Source organism: Nylanderia fulva, unplaced genomic scaffold (assembly GCF_048542155.1).
Source record: "Nylanderia fulva isolate GAGA-0341 unplaced genomic scaffold, ASM4854215v1 Scaffold34, whole genome shotgun sequence".
Lineage (NCBI taxonomy): Eukaryota > Metazoa > Arthropoda > Insecta > Hymenoptera > Formicidae > Nylanderia > Nylanderia fulva.
In genome coordinates, this window is record NW_028190411.1 from 2395235 (window position 1) to 2415933 (window position 20699).

The 20699-nt window shown below is 32.2% G+C and overlaps 1 protein-coding gene across 2 annotated transcripts in view; it reads left to right on the forward strand.

Moving 5' to 3' along the window:
- Positions 1–20699, forward strand: part of Lapsyn (Leucine-rich repeat activity-regulated protein at synapses) — a 156848-nt gene that overhangs the window by 129005 nt on the left and 7144 nt on the right. The window lies entirely within an intron of this gene.

A 20699-nucleotide genomic window follows, 5' to 3' on the forward strand; every position in this document is an offset into this window, starting at 1 on the left:
ATTATGTATATTTGCCCGAGTGCGATATTCTACTGAATATGTCAGTGAAATTTTTTTGAAATTATTAAGAGATTTTAATGTATTTATATACGGTGGATATAATCTTCGCGACTCGGAAATTTAATAAAAATTATGAAATTTTTGTGAATGCAAACAATAAACATCTCGATTATTATTTACTTGGCTCAAGAAATGCTTTGCCTTCGGCAAAGAATTTTATTATTATATTCTTCGAGAGAAAACGAATTAAAATTTCATTATATACAAAAAGGTATTAGATTAAAAAAATATATATTTTTGTTATATATGAATGCGATAGTGTATGAAATTGAAAAAACTGAATGAAATTTTTGAAACTATATCATTCCTTTTTAAATTGCAATCGAGCTTTTAATTTGTTCATACAGTGGAAATATCATAGTACTTCACAATTTGTAAATTAAAAAAAAATAATAAAATTTTGAGACTACAAAAAATATCTTGTGTGATATTATTAAGTTCCCGAGGGAATAAAATCCATTTCGCAAAATTGTGTTATTCATTTTTCATTTTCATTTTCTCGATGGCAAAACTGGAAGACACAGAATAAAATCTCTTAGCATTTTTCATATAATCAATAATGGTCCGTAACTTTTCAAACAATTAATAGCTGTCATGTCCGACGAACGCTATCTGTGATTACGGGAAATTTTCTAATTTCCCGAATTGCAAAAAGTTCGGGTCGCGAGAGCCTTCCCTCGTTAATTAAAATTCGCGAATAAAGTGGAAAAAAATTTATTATTCGAAACCTTTCCGCGAGATATATTTTTTAATGAGCTCTCGACGCGGGTGAAAAGTGCTATGTACTGGTTTGTATTTTGTTTTATGTCTGGCGCAAAGTATCGGAAACGTAATCTAGATTGTATTCTGGATTGCCGATTCCCGGTATTGGATTCATTGTCCCGCGGGGCTTTTTTCCCTTTCTTTTTTTCATGCGCTATTTCACGGATGCACTCGGCCGTATGAAAGCGCGCGCTCAGTATCGGAAAGAGGGGAGGCTTTAATTGAGCGATTCGACCGCGTAATTTAGAGATTAAAAACATCGGAGAGGAGCGGGAAAATGTGTTGCACGCGAGCTGCGTGCTCGCGTGCATTAAAATCTCGGGGCTCTGTAATTCTTCAACGTCGAAATGAACCTCGGGCGAATTAAACTGACGTAAATCGGAGCAATACGCTCGAAAGAGGGAGCGAGAGAGAAGAGTATATATGCTCTATATAATATGCCGGCACGAACCGACAAGAGTTGCATCCACCTACGGCCCCGTATTTACCCGGCGATACTTGCTTTACACGCCAATATTATGCGCGAGATACAGCAGGGTTATCTCGTGTGTATATTCATTCCTTCTGACGTTATTCCGCATTTTGTGCTTATAGCATCGATCATACACCGGATGTACGATTTACTCGAGAAAGCAACATATCGTCTCTCGAATCGTAAAATAAAATTACGGTTCCAGTCCGGTAAAATTAGACTTCGACTTCATAAAAATTGGGATCAAGCGGAATTTTTGTGGAGACCTTTATTTCGATGTTCTAATGAAATCCTGAAAAGTACCCTTATTATCTCGAAAACTATCAATTTTTCGTGAAAAATAGTTATTATCGAAATTGTAGCTCATAAAATTCTCTACAAAAAAGGTCCTTATACTTTTTTTCGTACAACTAATCGTTTTTTAGTAAAACGTGCGGTAAAGTTGCAATATTTGTAATATAATTTTATCCAGAGCGTTTTTTTATGGGATGGTAAATTTTAGTTTTTTGCTATTATCTCCAAAACTATAAATTTTTCGAGAAAAATAGTTATTACCAAAATTGTAGCTCATAAAATTCTCTACAAAAAAGGTCCTTATACTTTTTTTCGTACAACTAATCGTTTTTTAGTAAAATGTGCGGTAAAGTTGCAATATTTCTAATATAATTTTATCCAGAGCATTTTTTTATGGGAGGGTAAATTTTAGTTTTTTTGCTATTATCTCTAAAACTATAAATTTTTCGAGAAAAATAGTTATTACCAAAACTGTAGCTCATAAAATTCTCTACAAAAAAGGTCCTTATACTTTTTTTCGTACAACTAATCGTTTTTTAGTAAAACGTGCGGTAAAGTTGCAATATTTTTAATATAATTTTTCTGCATCTCTTAATAGTAGATAATGTGCACATTTTCTTTTAGACTTAATTCGCTCTATATCTTCGAAACGATTAATTCCACGAAAAAAAGTATAATGATTTTTTTGTAAGGAATTTTATGAGCTATAATTTCGATAATAACTATTTTTCTCGAAAAATTGATAGTTTTAGAGATAATGACAAAAAACTAAAATTTATCCTCTTTTACCCCCCATAAAAGAAAACGCCTTGGATGAAATTAAAAGTGCTTTTCAGGATTTCATTAGAACGTAAAAATAAAGGTATCCACAAAAATTCAGCTTGATTCTAATTTATATGAAGTTTTGCTCTTTTCAAGTCTAATTTTACTGGATTATTCGTCTGTAGAAAGAAAAAAATAGATATCAATATTTTAGGTCTTAAAAAAGCTGAAAAAGGTGATTATTTTTACGTATCAAATATTTTGATTAATCCTATCTATAATATTTTGTGGAATTTTTTGCCATGTTTTTTCTCACGCAAGCACGCGAGAGAAAAATAAATTACATTTTATATTCTAAAATTTTTACGACTCAATATACCAAATTAATACCCCAACTGAAATATTTAAAATCGAAAAAAAGCGTTCCCCTTTTGCTCGTTCCATTTTTTCGAAAGATTCTTTTTTTTCTCCCCGGAGATTGTATGTCAAAGCTAATGAAAATGACGCGAGTTAAATATAAAATAAAAATAGGATGTAAATAATTACACTTTAAATAATAACACTTTTTATCTTATTTTAATTTAAATTATATATTGTTTTGAAATCCAAGCAAACATATGGTAAGATATAATTTTCTAAAATACAAGAGATCTGTTTCATTTTGAGATCAAAATATCCTAATAATATCTCACTAAGATACTTTTCGGAAAAATACAAAAAAAAATTATTAAAAAAAACTAAACATACAAAAATTTTCTTATTAAAAAAAAAAAAGTCTAGAGTTTGAAAATTCGCCATTTTGCAAGAAAAAGAATGCGTTTTGAAATGAATTTCGCATAGCTGGAAAAGTCTTCCATCGCGCTTATATAGTAGTTTCACCTCTTCTGTCAGATTTTTTTCCATTTTGGGGAGAACACGTAATACATCACTCGATTACTTATCAAAGTTAACTGATGAAATACTTGTTCCACGTTAAGCAGAATTGACGGGAACCACTCCGTCTCTTTCAACGTGCTCGCAATATCTGACGCGCGTAAAATATCGTTCATGAATTGACGTTAACAAGCATAGAAACAAAAAAAAATAAAAAAAAAAAAAAAAATAACACATCTCGAAACTCGCTATTGTTCGTATAAATAAATATCGAGTACGTACGATAATGAAATATCGATACAATATCGAGATAAACAATATATCGGCGTGCATAGATCTGGGCGAAGTTTTAACGGGGCTGAAATAACTTTCGACTATACCAGCGACTATTATCGCGGTCCCCGCGATATTAGAGCCTCGAGAGAAGGCGAAAGAGCGAGATACACGGAAACGAATAAATTTGCAGGGTGGACCAGGGCGCAAAATCCATATATACGCGCCGGCGGATATATTTCGGCGCTATTTAAGCGCGCGCAATTCGTTTCCGTCCGATCGATAAGCGATAAGAATTTATCTCGTTGCGATCTCCCCTTTTCCCTCATTCTCCCTCAAACTGCAATAACGCGCACGCGGTCGTCATTACGGAAATCAAGATGCAACGAGGAGGAAAACGGGATGCAGGTGTACCCTCGCTCGCGATGCTGCCAGATCAAAGCTCTCGCAATCGGACCGCTCTTCCTCAACGACGACGCACGCCGACGCGTTTGAGGGGGATGAAAGGGGTGAGTGAGGGTGCCTTCAAAGGCCCGCGCGTATAAGCTTTTATTACTCGTGTCGGCCGAACTCTCTCTCGGACCGGTGGCGCGCGACGGCCGCATGTGCTTCATCACCGTGTATGTATACAGGGTGAACTGGTATTCGACAGGGTGCCTCCGCTGCTCGAGTGATTTATCTCGTTTCAAAAACGTCGAGACGCGAACCGTTTCCCCGGATGAGGATTTTCGGCGAAACGATGTGAGGGAGATGAGCCAAGTCGCGGAAAGATGTGGAATCAGGTGTCTCTGGGTCAGGGAAATCTGGAAATTGAGGGTTAAGGGATTTTATAAATCTCTGGAATTGTCGAGGAAAAATATCAGGAAATTTTACTATTAATCTGGATTAAATTAAGTTAGGTTTAAAAATTAAGTAAATTGAATTAATTATTTTAATAATAAAAATTACAAAAACATTGAATGTCAGGATGTCTAGGGTCAAATCTGGAAAACTGGGGTTAGGGGATTTTATAAATCTGGAATTGTCGAGGAAAAACATCAGGAAATTTTAATATTTATCTGGGTTAAATTAAGTGAATTGAATTAATTATTGTTATAATAAAAATTAGAAAAACATTAAATATCAGGATGTCTAGCGGTCAAGGAAATTTGGAAAACTGGGCGTTAGGAGATTTTATAAATCTAGAATTGTCAGAGAAAAGAGTCAGGAAATTTTATTATTTATATGGATTAAATTAAGTTAGGTTTAAAAATTAAGTGAATTGAATTAATTATTTTAATAATAAAAATTAGAAAAACATTGAATATCAGGGTGTCTGGGTCAGGGAAATCTGGATCACTGGGGGTTAGGGGATTTTATAAATCTGAAATTGTCGAGGAAAAAGAGTCAGGAAATTTTATTATTTATCTGGGTTAAATTAAGTTAGGTTTAAAAATTAAGTGAATTGAATTAATTATTTTAATAATAAAAATTAGAAAAACATTGAATATCAGGGTGTCTGGATCAGGGAAATCTGGAAATTGAGGATTAGGGGATTTTATAAATCTGGAATTGTCAGGGAAAAGAGTCAGAAAATTTTACTATTTATATGGATTAATTTAAGTTAAATTAAGTTAAAAAATTAAGTGAATTGAATTAATTATTTAATTAATAAAAATTACACAAACATTGAATATCAGGGTGTCTGGGTCAGGGAAATCTGGAAATTGAGGATTAGGGGATTTTATAAATCTGGAATTGTCAGGGAAAAGAGTCAGGAAATTTTATTATTTATCTGGGTTAAATTAAGTTAGGTTTAAAAATTAAGTGAATTGAATTAATTATTTTAATAATAAAAATTAGAAAAACATTGAATATCAGGGTGTCTGGGTCAGGGAAATCTGGATCACTGGGGGTTAGGGGATTTTATAAATCTGGAATTGTCGAGGAAAAAGATTCAGGAAATTTTATTATTTATCTGGATTAAATTAAGTTAGGTTTAAAAATTAAATGAATTGAATTAATTATTTTAATAATAAAAATTACGAAAACATTAAGGAATTTTTTCATAAAATTTGATGGGAATTTTTTTTTCCTCTGATAATTTTGCTCTTATTCAGTACTTAAGAAACATATGTCTAACATATTTTCGCAATATTTAATTTTTTATTGACGATTTACTTTTAATAGATTTTATGCAAGTTTCATAGAAAATTGCTCAATCTTTTAATAGGTAAAATTAAAATAAAGTAGTACTCTTTATTTATTTAATAAATAATTGAATAATTTAATAATAACATAATATAAATGACTAAATAACAATTTGATAAATATTAAATTTAAATAAAATAGAATTTCTTAAAATATTCATATAAAAATTATTTTTTTATATTTCGATTTATATTTGCTCATATATTTTTAGCGTTCAGATATATCGTACTATATTGTCCAAATGAATTTTACAATTAATAAATTAATATTAAATGCTAGAACTCTCGATAACTTTGCAATCGTAAAAATCAAATCTTAAAAATCGCATACAGTAAAGAAATTTATTTTGAAAAGCTGCAGCTACAAATTTTTCTACAAGATTGAAAAATAGACACCCAGTTTATTGTTCGAGATAAAAATATCATAAAAGATCCTGATTAAATTAATCTCGTCTGAGTTAATTAAGAAATATATTGAGTCTATAACTCCGAGATAACTTTTAAAAGAAACGCGTATTTTGTCGCACGCGAGAGAGGAAGAGTCTTTAACTTCTTTTCAAAGCTATCAAGATGGTTCTCGATTTTTCTCAAAGCGGAGGAAGATACGCGAAATCGATTTCAATTTCAAGCCTGGGAATTTTTCTGCCATTAAGCGCCGATCCGAAGCGCAGCCTACGTACCTTTTTTTTGGTTCGTACCGTGCGTTATCATCTCGATAAAGAAATTTTTTTCCCCCTGCAGTTCTCATAAAATTTTGATTCCTCGTCCTATCGAGCACCTTTCATATCACCGGAGTTGAAAGCTATCAATTTTTATATCTCGTTCGCATCTCGCTATATCTCGCGCGTGTACACCGGAAAAAAAAAAAAAAAAAACGTCGTTCAATTTTTGCATTACTCTTGCGGCAAAAAGCTGCGGCACACAAGCCGGCCTATAAAAATCAAACGTTATACCGCCGTCAGATTAGCGTGCACGCATTTCCATCCATCGCGTTCATCTCCGCTTGCCTTTTGCAATGGACGAATTATTTAACCGGACAGGCGAAATTCCCGAACGCACGGAAAATCGCAGGGCTATATATCGTTCGTGAATGATCTTTTTTTTAGCTATGATATTGTTGCATCTTCGCCATTTTTTCCCTCGATCAAAAAAAGCTCCGAATTTCGAGCTTAATTAATTTTTTTTAATTAAAAAAAAATAAAATAAAATTATTCAAAAAAATACTTTTTTTTTTAATTAATTAAATTTGAAATTAATATACATTTATTTTGGAAAACAAAAAGAGAGCTCTCTGTAATATATTAATATAATATATTTATACTTCCGAATTTAGAGCTTAATTATTTTTTTTTAAATAAAAAGAAGTCATTTAAAAAAATATATTTTTTTAAATTAATTTAAATTTGAAATTAATACATTTATTTTGGAAAACAAAAAAGAGAGCTCTCTATAATATACGTAATATATTTATAATTCTAAATTTCGAGCTAAATAATTTTTTAATAAAAAAAAGTCATTTAAAAGCATATATTTTTTTAAATAAATTAAATTTGAAATTAATACATTTATTTTGGAAAACAAAAAGAGAGCTCTCTATAATATGTGTAATACATTTATAAAATCATTAAAAAAATTTTTTTTTAATTTAAATTTGGAATTAATCAATTTTATTTTAGAAAACAAAAAATATATTATGAACGTCTAAGGAGCTCCGATTGAACAAAATAGCGAGAAGCATTGAGAAACAAAGAAGTTATTGTACATACGTGCGTATGTTCGAGACTTGGTCGTATAATTTCATAATTAATTCCAGTCCCGTTTCGTCGACCTCGTTAAGTGGATCAATAAGGACGAGGCACAATTTTGTGTACTATATATTCTTTTTTTCATTTTTTTTTTTTTTTTTTTCTAGATAAAAACGCGCAAACGGCGCACGTCCGAATACTGAAGCCTTTATATTGATTTAACAGAGTGTGCACGGCAGCGGTCGAGGCGATTCGAGGGAAATTGCAGCAGTACGCTTCACGCTGTTTGCGAATTGCATCTGACGTGCATCGCTTTCCCCCTCCCCCTCCCCCCTTTCCCCATATGCCGGCCGTGAAAACATATACGCACGCACACATGACAAGTATAGACTCAATGAAACAATGATTGACTGTAAATATTTGAATCGACTCCGAATCTGCAATAAAACACGGATTTGGTTTTTTCTTTGTTTGCTCACCTCTATATCTATTAAATAAAAAACTGGAAATTCAGCGTTCCGTGACATAAAACGAATTTTCTAACGAGTTTTGTATCACTGTAGCCCTCCGATCAGTATCAGTTGTATTATTTGCTGCTTATTATTTAAATTGTTGCTGCATTTATCTATTGGAAAGACTTGAAAATTTACAGATTTTTTACACTCGAAATAAATATTACACAACAAAATTATCGATTTATTCACCGAAAAAATTGTATTCTGAGCGCCAAGAAAATCCTCTTAATTTAAGAAATTTCTCTAAATTTTAGTATATTTTTTTCTGAAGATAGGAATAAATTAAGAATATCATCTCTCTTAAATTAAGAGGATTCTTTTGGCGCTATTTTTCGGTGAATTATAATAGGAAAAGATTATGAAATCGATATGGATATATGTATATATAATAGTATATTGTGTATCAAGTACGGAAAGTTGACAATTGGTCACGTGTGAACAATTGTCAATCCGCACGTGATACACATACTATTTTGTATTACAAGTGCAGGCAAAGTGGCTTTGTGCGCGTTTTTTGTGCGTGAGGTGGCCGATTGCACGCCGCCATTTTGCGGCGGCACGGTGTGGGAATAGCCGTGTTCAAAGTCATTGCCCACGGCTTCAGCCGACTGGCTGAAGCCGTGGGCAATGACTTTGAACGCGGCTCAGCCGTAGGCAATGGCTTTGAACGCGGTTTATTCACTCACCGCGTCGCCACTAGATGGCGACGTGGGAAATCGGCCGCTTTCCGCACAGAAAACATGCACACAAAGTGCCACTTTGCCTGCACGTGTAATACAAAAAATATAAAGTAAGAGAATGATGTTTTTTGAATCGAAAGAAGATTATTGGAACAATTTAGTATAGATTTTTTATACTCGAAATAAATATTACACAACAAAATTATCGATTTATTATAATAGAAAAAGATCATGAAATCGATATGGATATATATAAAAAATGTAAAGCATGGGAGTGATGTTTTTTGAATCGAAAGAAGATTATTGGAACAATTTGGCAATCGTCGATTGCGTGAAATTAATTAATTGCTTTCATGGGAAGAGAAAAAGATATATGCTTTGAACTTCATTCACAGATATCGGATAATAATGTGGCATGTAATAATGTGTAATATAATAATCTATTCACCACATTTGGCGAATGTTTATATTTGGTTGTCATTGCAATAGTTGGCTTAAATTTCGATACCTTTATTTATTAAGGGTAAAAAATGGAATTTTTCATTAGTTATTCATTAACTATATGTTATTTGTCAAATTCCGGTTGAATCATTTTCATCGATCGACAGTGTCTAAAACAAAAGCGATATTTTATTTTGATATGGTCTTTTAAATTTTATTTATTTCGATCTTTTTGACGTTTTTATGTTGTCTTAAATTATTCCAAGTGTAAAACATTTATTTTGGAACATTGCAGTTTTTATATATATTAGTTAGTTACATCAATCCTATACTCTATATTTATATTTTATGTTTTTTGAATGTGTAAAACAGTTATTTCAGAAAATGGCATTTTGAAAATTTTATTTATTTACATTAATCTTATATTCAACGTTCATTATTTATATTAAATATTTTAGAGTGCGTAAAACATTAATTTCTCAAAATTGTATTTTATTTACACTAAATAAAAGCCTGGCCGGATCTCTCGTTTTCTACTTTCTATATAATTCCATTATAGATATATAGTTGGATTAATATAAATAATAAGATTCATGTAAATAAAATAAAAGAAGTGTAAATAAATGTTTCGCACATTCAAAAAATATAATTATTTATATTAAATATTTTAAAGTGCGTAAAACATTTCTCAAAATTGTATTTTATTTACTCTAAATAAAAACCTGGTCGGATCTCGTTTTCTTCTTTCTATATAAATCCATTATAGATGTATAATCGATGATTAATATAAATAATAAGATTCATTGTAAATAAATAAAATTAAAGAAATGTGAATAAATGTTTTGCACATTTAAAAAATATAATTAACATGTCGACTATACACTGTAAAAAAAATTTCTTAACTTGACTAAACCTTTCAACTAAATCACTAGTATTTAAGTCAAATATACATTTTGTTAGATTGAATATGTTACATTTAATTTAAATATTTTTATATCCTCAATTAACAAAATAATATTTAGTTGAAAGGTTTCGTCAAGTTAACATATTTTTTTTTTACAGTGTAAGATTGATGTAAGTAACTAATATTTAAAAAATGCAAACAAGTTTGAAATCAAGACCCGAACAAACTCTTACCGTGACTCAAATATGTACATACTGTCCAAACTGTAAACACGTGTAAACTAGATGTTTGCATCGTTTGCAAAATTAAGCCGCGATGCATAACAAACACCGCATTAAATTTCCATCCTGCTTGTCCGGTATAATTCGCTCTCGGGTATAATCAATCGAAATCCTCCGCGAAACTGTTTGCGTGCCGATTGGATTCCGGAAGTATATCTCTTGCGCATCCGTCTCGGAGAATCAAAGGCCGTCGTTATTCTTCTTCCGGGTCGAGAGAAGGAGGAGATGGCGGGTTATTAAGGTTTCCCGATTCAATTAAGATCGCGAGCTAGCGAGCGAATTAATTAGCCCCAGGCGATAGTGACGGGGTTGATTCCAATCGAAGCCACCCCCTTCCTCTCCCTCCCTTCTCGCCCACGCATCGTGAATAAACATGTCCGAAATCCCTCGTCGTCGCCGCCGCCGCCCCGTCGACGCTTTCCCGACCACTTTCCGTAACATTGCGCAGACCTGTTGCTGGAGTATATCGCGCAATGTCGTGCCGCATGCACCGGCCCGATAACACGGTTCTATTTTCGTTCGCGTCTTGAAGTCGGAAAGGCTCGTAAAATATAGCGGCGCGCGCTTCTCAAATCGGCGCCATTATTTTTCCGGCCGAATTATTCCCGTCGAGCTGCTTGGCCCCCCTTTCTAAAAATAAAAAACCAATAGTGCAACTAATAATGAACTATTTATGAGCTTTTATTTCCCGCAAATTAAAAATTTTGGGATCGTTGCATTCAGCAGGAAATTAATACTTTGGAGGGGGGCTAAGCCCCCCACTTTTCAAAAATAAACTAATTATTAGTGCAACTAATAATGAGCTTTTATATTCCGCAAATTAAAAATTTTTGGCTCGTTGCATTGAGCAGGAAATTAATACTTTGGAGGGGGGCTGAGCCCCCCACTTTCCAAAAATGAAAAACTATTAGTGCAACTAATAATGAGCTTTTATATTCCGCAAATTAAAAATTTTTGGCTCGTTGCATTGAGCAGGAAATTAATACTTTGGAGGGGGGTTGAACCCCCCACTTTCCAAAAATGAAAAACTATTAGCGCAACTAATAATGAGCTTTTATATTCCGCAAATTAAAAATTTTTGGCTCGTTGCATTGAGCAGGAAATTAATACTTTGGAGGGGGGTTGAACCCCCCACTTTCCAAAAATGAAAAACTATTAGCGCAACTAATAATGAGCTTTTATATTCCGCAAATTAAAAATTTTGGTTCGTTGCATTGCAGCAGGAAATTAATACTTTGGAGGGGGGCTGAGCCCCCCACTTTTCCAAAAATGAAAAACTATTAGTGCAACTAATAATGAGCTTTTATATTCCGCAAATTAAAAATTTTGGCTCGTTGCATTGAGCAGGAAATTAATACTTTGGAGGGGGGTTGAACCCCCCACTTTCCAAAAATGAAAAACTATTAGCGCAACTAATAATGAGCTTTTATATTCCGCAAATTAAAAATTTTTGGCTCGTTGCATTGAGCAGGAAATTAATACTTTGGAGGGGGGTTGAACCCCCCACTTTCCAAAAATGAAAAACTATTAGCGCAACTAATAATGAGCTTTTATATTCCGCAAATTAAAAATTTTGGGCTCGTTGCATGCAGCAAGAAATTAATACTTTGGAGGGGGGCTGAGCCCCCCACTTTTCAAAAATGAAAAACTATTAGTGCAACTAATAATGAGCTTTTATATTCCGCAAATTAAAAATTTTGGGCTCGTTGCATTCAGCAGGAAATTAATACTTTGGAGGGGGGCTGAGCCCCCTATTTTCTATAGATAAAAAAACTATTAGTGCAACTAATAATGAACTATTTATGAGCTTTTATATCTCGCAAATTAAAAGTTTTTGGGCTCGTTGCATTGAGCAGAAAATTAATATATTGGAGGGGGGGTTGAGCCCCCCACTTTCCAAAAATTAAAAATTAATAGTTTAACTAATAAGGAACTATTTATGAGCTTTCCTATCCCGCAAAATAATTTATGTTCATTGCATTGGGCAGGAAATTAATACTTGGGGGGGGGGGGCTGAGCCCCCCCACTTTCCAAAAATAAAAAACTATTAGTGCAACTAATAACGAGTTTTTATATTTCGCAAATTAAAAATTTTGCACTCGTTGGACAGAAATTTAATTCTTTTTTTTTAGGGGGGTTGAGCCCCCCACTTCCAAAATTAAAAAACTAATAATGAACTAGTAATGAATTATTTATGAGCTTTTATATTCCACGAATTAAAATTTTTGAGCTCGTTGCATTGGGAGAATTTAATACTTTTTGGAGGGGGGCTGGCTCAGCCTCCCCCACTACTTAAAAATAAATATTAATTCAATTTTTGCGGCAGAGCTAGGAGCTATTTATGAGCTTTCAAGTTAATATTTCGTTTTTTGAGCTCATTACCTTAATCCCAAATTATCTAATTGTAAGTCTGACATTTTCCTAAACGAAACGAGTCTAATTTGACGCTATCTTAAAATAACATTAATTAACGAGCATTCTGATGCCAATAACTGTTGAGTTTTTAATTTTTTAATAGAACTTTACTCTTACATTGAAAAAATATTCTATTTATTTTCAGTTTCGACGAGCTCCAAATGTTTAATTTATGGGATATAAAAGTTCATAAATAAATATCTCATTATGCGCTATTAGTTTTTTATTTTTGACAGGTGAGGGGGCCAGCTTGACAGGGTCGGATTAAAGAGACGTTAATTGGCGCCAATTAAGATGCAAATGCAATTTTTACTTCCGTCTGGAGAAAATAGAAAAGATTCCCCTCTACACTTTTTTTCCTCCTTATTAAAATGAAACGTTTACTTTTCGTTACGTTTTTCTTCCCATACTCGCGCGGTGTCTTCCTTCGGATTTTTTAGCCCCGTGGATTTTGAGTTCTTATTCCCTCTGACAGGGAAGATTTAGAAGATTTTTAACGTGGAACGTGATTACTTATGCAGAGCGGAGCTTGATGTATGTATACGTTCTCAGAGAGAGGGTATCCTCTCTCAGTTCTTGACGTTCCCCTTTTCGCGAAACAGTTTTATTCACTTCTGTTTTATAGCGCGAGAATTTTTATCTCGTTCTCCCTCTGTGACGTATCTCTCTTTGAAAATCTCTTAAAAAGAATTCCGCGATATCTTCAATCTCGGGAAATAATTACATTGAGAATTTTTGCTGCAGCACGTCTCTCTCGGCATTAAACTTTAATGACAAGAGACTTTTTCATCGATATGATATCGATAGTCCCCTTAATGAGAAAAATCTCTGGTAATTTGAAGTTCAAATACAATTTTTTTTTAATCTATAATCGCAATTTATACGATATATATATATATATATATATATATGATTGTGGTGGTTCGAAAAAGAAAAACAAATTTGCAATATAGAAGATTACGGATTATATGTAATTTCATATGAAATATATTCTTATATATTTTCAAGATTAAAGATATTGCGCTAAAAAAATTTGTTAACTTGACTAAATCTTTCAACTGAATATTATTTCGTTAATTAAACATACAAAAATATTTAAATCAAATATAACATTAAATTTAAGAAAATGTTTATTAGACTTAAATACTAATAAATGTAAAATGTATAAATGTTATAAATAAAATGGATTATTATTATTGCTTATAAAGTAAAGTAAAAATAGTAGATAAAAAATTACAAGAGATTTTTGCATAAAAATATGGAAAAGAAAATTACAGTGATAATTATAAATATAATGCTATAAATAAAATGGATTAATATTATTGCTTATAAAGTAAAGTAAAAATAGTAGATAAAAAATTACAAGAGATTTTTGCATAAAAATATTAATTTCCTATATATATTTTACAATTTAATATATATTTCCACTTCAAAAAATATGGAAAAAGAAAATCTCAGTTATAATGAAATATCATCTTTCCAGTTTCGAACAAGCAATCATGTCCATATGTAGTAAAGTATATGGATCTTTTTTCAGTGTACGTTTTCCAGACACACATATGCAAGCAATTTTTTTTTTTTGTCTGTCGAGAAACCTGGGATCTGTTTGGCACGTGTTTTTAATGCTGGAAGAGTGTCATGTGTTACGGACACCCCGTATATCTGACCCCTTTCGTCGTGTGAAACATTAAGGGACGTGTATACCATAAGCAACGAAGTTTGGCTGAAATTCGCTACTGCCTCTGCAGTTCATCGGAGCTCTTGGCACAATAAACACTGCCGTCGTCTTCTTTCAAAACTGCACGTATCCATGAATCACGACATCTTATAAACGGATCCGTATATACGCACCGGAAATAAGCTCGCAGGGCGACGTTCCGCTTTCGTTGTCGATCAGCCCTGGCAGCGACAAAGATACGAATTTTGTGGAAAATTTATCCGCGGATTCGTTTCTCGCATGAACGACCTCTTCTCTCTTTTTCCGCCCCAAGATAAAATAGAATTTTCGCTCGAAAGGGCATTCTTGTTTCGCGCAAAAAGCGCAATAAACGAGTAACAAATGAATGAAAGAGCTAATAATTATGTCATATATGATTATTATATATCATCAATTATTCGCTTTAGCGAATCATACATCGGAGCTGAAAAATTGCAGAGAATAATTCATTATACAATAATTATTTTCATTATAAAATTTGTACGTCGAGTTACGCTGCTTTTAATAAAAAAGATTATAGATTTGAATAAATTTTAAAACTATAGTAATCTCTCGCGTGTAATAATGTATGATTTTTTTCCCTCAAAAATTCAATTCTCAGACTTTTTCTCGATGTATAGAAATTTCCGCTTTAATTACATAGCCGCATACTTTATGAATCATTAATCGTTTCATATAATTTGATAGCTATAGTATTTTTATTACTCTGCAATTTGAACAGGGATACGAATTAAATGGTGGATTATATCTGCCAATTTCCATTTAACGATATGTTTCGAATACGTCTTTCTCTCTCTCTTTTTAATCTCGCGGTATTATTATATTAATTCGAATATATCTCTCGATATTATACATCCAACTGCACGGTGTCATTTGGTCTCTTGTCCCGTTGCTTTAACACTATATTTTGCCTCCATATATATATAAAATATATAGGGTGTCCCATTTTAAAGAACCCGCACCAATTGATTAGTCTCATTATGCCATGCATAAAAGTATTAAGGTATAATTACCAAAAAAAGATATTATACACTTTATGTCAAAAAATTGTTAACTTTTATGACTCAAAAAGTACTTAATAAAAATATACTTTATTATAGGATTTTGGAAAGCTCTTGACAAGAATATGCAATGAAAAATTAATGGTTCTATTTAAGAAATTGACGGTGACCTTCGCGTGACCTTCAACCGACTATCCAAGGTCAAATCATTGTCATCATTGTGACCATTTATTATAAGGTTTTGGAAAGCTCTTGACAAGAATATGCAATGAAAAATTAGTGGTTCTATTTAAGAAATTGACGATGACCTTCGCGTGACCTTCAATTGCGACTATCCAAGGTCAAATCATTGTCATTATTTATTATAGGGCTTTGGAAAGCTCTTGACAAGAATATACAATGAAAAATTAGTGGTTCTATTTAAAAAATTGACGATGACCTTCGCGTGACCTTCAATTGCGACTATCCAAGGTCAAATCATTGTCATTATTTATTATAGGGCTTTGGAAAGCTCTTGACAAGAATATACAATGAAAAATTAGTGGTTTTATTTAAAAAATTGACCTTCAACCGACTATCCAAGGTCAAATCATTGTCATCATCTTATGGTCCCGTTGAAGCCATACAACTTTTGTCGGAAACATTTTTAACGCAGTGTTTCCGAGATATTTGGGTTCTTTAAAAACGGGACACCCTGTATATTCCTATCGGGAGACGTACTTTTAAATTGTATTTGCTCTCTCGCTGATTGAAATGAAAGCCCCGGCTTGTTTCGCGCCCACCAGCGTGAAAACCGTATTATCGTTGCGGATATATTATTCACGGCTTTTACGCGGATCGTCGAAAGTAAATACGGAATAATAAATTAATATCGAACGGCAGAAGAGCGCGGCGTCGTCTGTCGTTCACAAATATAACACACTATAATAATAATCCCTAAATGGAGGCACACCTCGTATTTTTCCGATTTCCTCATCGTCGCGATGTGCAAAGGGGTATTACCGGAACGATCAAGGAAAAAGCCTTCGAATGCTTTCAAGACTCCGCGCTTTTCTCTACTCCGATATTACGTCAATATTGTTACCAGGAGGAAGATATACAGAAATATCCCGTGAAAAGAACCGCCTCGAAGTATAACTTTGTTCTCGCCGTTTTTATACGCTGAAGACAAATAATTAATAAATGTTTATTTCTCTCAATACTGCCTAATATAAATCATTTGTTTTTCGAACAAATATTTAACTGTTTTGAAAAGGATTTTTTTACATCGAATAAATATTTTGCATATTAAATCAATATTATTACCTATAGTTTCAGATAAATGATTTGTTAGGCGGTATTGAAATAAATATTTATTCGAATTCAATAAATTTTTTCGTCCAGTATCGATGTAACTCGCAAAAATTTAAGAATCAATTTGTTACGAATATTTGATATCTAATATCGTAGAGTACTCTTGGTATTATCTCGAAACATATTTTTAGTACGTGTTATTTTATAGTAGACACTTTTATTGACATGCTATTATATAATTACGTCACTTATTCTTGAAAGAAGAGAACGCACGTGCCAAAAAGAAAGTTTGTCGTAAAAGTGATAAATCAATTTCTCGTAAAAGTAAAAGGTCAATTTCTCGTAAAAGTGAAAGGTCAAATATTAGTTCAAATTAACCTTTCTTTGAAAGAAAAAAAAACGTGATATATGAAATATTTAAGTATATAATAAATTATTTCATTATATATATATGGAATAAATAAATATGATATATAATTATCTTATATATTAATAATAATTATAATTATAGAGCATATATATATGTTAATAAAATAATTAAATATAATATTTTCTTGAAATATTTTATACATCACGTTTTTATTCTTTTAGGGAAATTAATTTAGCTCACTTTGAAAAGATTGACATTTTAATTTAATAAGTAATTTCCCTTTTAATATTTTAATGCAATTAAAATTCAATATTTTATATTTCATATCAGATTTTCATACATCGGTATATACATATTTATATATAACTTATGGAAAATCGGTTAACGGAAAGATATTCAGCAAAATCATGTCGGATAGCTTCATAGAATTAATTTCGTAGCGGTGTAAGTTTGATTATCAAGATATTAATTTGTATCGGGGAGAAGTATATATATATATATATATATATATATATATATATATATATATATCGGGAGAAACTTCCGCAAAGAGAGAACTGCCGTTTGCAATTTGTATTAATAACGTTTTCGAATGCAGGCAAATGAGCGTGAGATGTTCGCGGAGAAGCCGGCGAGGGGGCGCTTCTTCGCCCTCGTCATGTCGTCATCGCCGTCCTTTATACAACCTGCAACGTGGAGGCGCATCTCCTACCTTCTACTCCAGTCCTTCCTTCCTTCGTGCATCCTACGCAATGCTATTAAGCTTTTGGCGAAGAGAGCACTTTCGTCTTAGCTAACTGCAATTTAATTTTAATTATGGTCGAGAGAGAGAGAGAGAGAAGCCGGGTTTCCCGCTATAATATCCAGCTTTTAGGTTAGGTTCGGGGGGAGGGAGCTATATATAGTGAGCGGAGCGTCGTGAAATTTTTATCTCATCGAAATGCGCGATAAATCCAGCGATAAAAATCCGCAATGACCGAGCCATTCTGCGGAAACGGACTTATTGCAATAAAAACCAAGGACGGAAATACTTACTCAATGTGTCTTTAAAAAGATTCCTGCGAGAGAAATTAAGATATCGAAGTGAAAAAAAGTGTATCCAAGAAGAGCGTATAATATAATAGTAATAATTTTGTATATAATATTATGTATAATAATATTTATTATATTATTATATTATAATATACAATTATAATATAATAATATAATAATATAATATTATAGGTATATAATATTTATATATAATATAATATTATAATATACACAATTATAATACAATAATATAATAATATAATATTATAGGTATATAATATTTATATATAATATTATATAATTGTATAATATTTGTATAAAATTATATGTAGGAATTTATCATTTTATTATATATTTTGCATATAAATGGTCGCAAATTAAGAGAGGTTTCTTACATATATAATATATTAATATGTATATACTCTTATATCTTTTTTTGAGGAGTTATACTTTTCTAAAGAGGAAGGTTTAAAATTAAGTTTTTTTCTTCTTAAAAACCACTGATTTTACAAAAAAAAATAAAAGACATAAAAAAGTTTCAAAAGCAATCAAACTTTCTATTTTTAGATATGATCATATTCCGATCTATTAAAAAGTTCTGATAGAAAATTAAATAGGGGTTCTTAGTTGCATCCCCTTATAACGATACAGGAAGATCCAAAAAATATTAATAAATATTCTTTTTATCTGAAAAAATAAAAACTTAATTTTTCTCCCTCTTCAGGGAGGGATATAAAAGAAACTTCCCTTAATTTTCGACAAAGAATCACCTAAAATTTGTCGCACTTATTTTAGATACACTCTGTATACATGTATGTGTATTTAATGACGAATATTGCACGGAGAAGTAAATCGAAAGATGCTGAGATTGCATGTCATCTAATATTACATCTTACAGATATTTTGAGCACAGTTACTGCATGCAAGCAACATATATATGTATATATATATGCAATTTCTCTCGCTCTCGACTGTGAGAGAGTAAACGTTTTCGGATTCATCCTGTATAAGGTACTCGTCGTCGTATTCAGGGTGTCTAGCGGTCAGGGAAATCTAGAAAACCGGGTATTGTCAGGGAATTTTATAAATCTGGAATTGTCAGGAAAAAAAGTCAGGAAATTTTACTATTTATCTGGATTTTTTCACATTATTCTACAGCTGTCTCAATAATTTGATATTTTTTATTAAATAAATATAAATTTTTCCTTGACTCCCAATATGCTAATTTTCTGCGTTAAAAATCGATTTATCTACAGCGTATTTGTTAATTTATATTTTCGCATTGTCGTGTTATTTTAATTCAATGTATTATATATTTCAAATCATACATTTCTCCCTCTCTGATAATTTTACTCTTATTCAGTACTTAGGAAACTTATGTCTAACATTTTTGCAATATTTGATTTTTTTATTGACGATCTATTTTTAGTAAATCTTACGTAAGTTTCATAGAAAACTGGTCAATCTTTTAATAGTCATATTTAAACAAAGTAGTACTCTTTATTTATTTAATAAATAATTAAACTTACTAAAAAGTAAGGGGAAAAATGAATTTCTGGTCTTGGAAAATCTGAAAAGGTCGAATTTTCTTTCATTGAGTCTGCTGGACACTTTGCACTTATTTTTCGGAAATTTTGTTTTATTTTGAAAAATAAAGAATTTTTTTTTCATAAAATTTGATAGGATTTTTTTTAAATTCTCCCTCTTTGATAATTTTATTCTTATTCAGTACTTAGAAACATATGTCTAAAATATTGTGCAATATTTGATTTTTTTATTGACTTTAGTAAATCTTATAGTAAGTTTTTTAGAAAATTGCTCAATCTTTTAATATAGTCATATTTAAATAAAGTAGTACTCTTTATTTATTTAATAAATAATGAAATAATTAAACTTACTAAAAAGTAAGGGAAAAAAATGAATTTCTGGTCCTGGAAAATCTGAAAAAGTCGAAATTTGTTCATCGAGTCTGCTGGACACCTGCGCATTACACGACGACACCTGGTGAAAAAAAAAGAGAAAAAAAAATGCAGGATGGACCGAACTTTCTCTCTCCTCTTCAAATATTATTATGCTTGGACAACAATGCGCGAGGCTGAAGAATAGACGAAATCGGGAAGCGCGGGAAGGACTCTTGTTAATTTTCATCTGTTAACTTTCTCGCGCCAGCATCCCCATCCTCTTCATTAATTTTATTTCGGGCGCTCCGGCGTGAAAGTTCGAAATTTACGCGGCTAAAATTTATCCTCCCTCTCTCTGTCCAAAGTTGAAATCGCCAGCTGCAAAATTACTTGGTCGACACAGCAGCAACGGATCGAACCTGGGCTCTCGGTCCCGGCTATTTCGTCCATGGCTGCTAGAGGAGGTCAACGTTTTGCGCGTTTGCACTTTATCGGCGACATGCACCGCCGTTAATAGATAGCTGTCGAAAATGCTCGGCCGATCGATCTCGATTGCGAACGAACCCCTTCCAGGAGTTACGATAACGATTCCGTCTCTTCAAGCGCGCTCGAAACGCAAATAAACGTAATTGCGCCAGAAGCTGAAGCTATTATGATTCCATAATGGTCTCTCTCTCTTTCTCTTCCTCTTTCAAACGATACTTAATCAGGCTACGGAA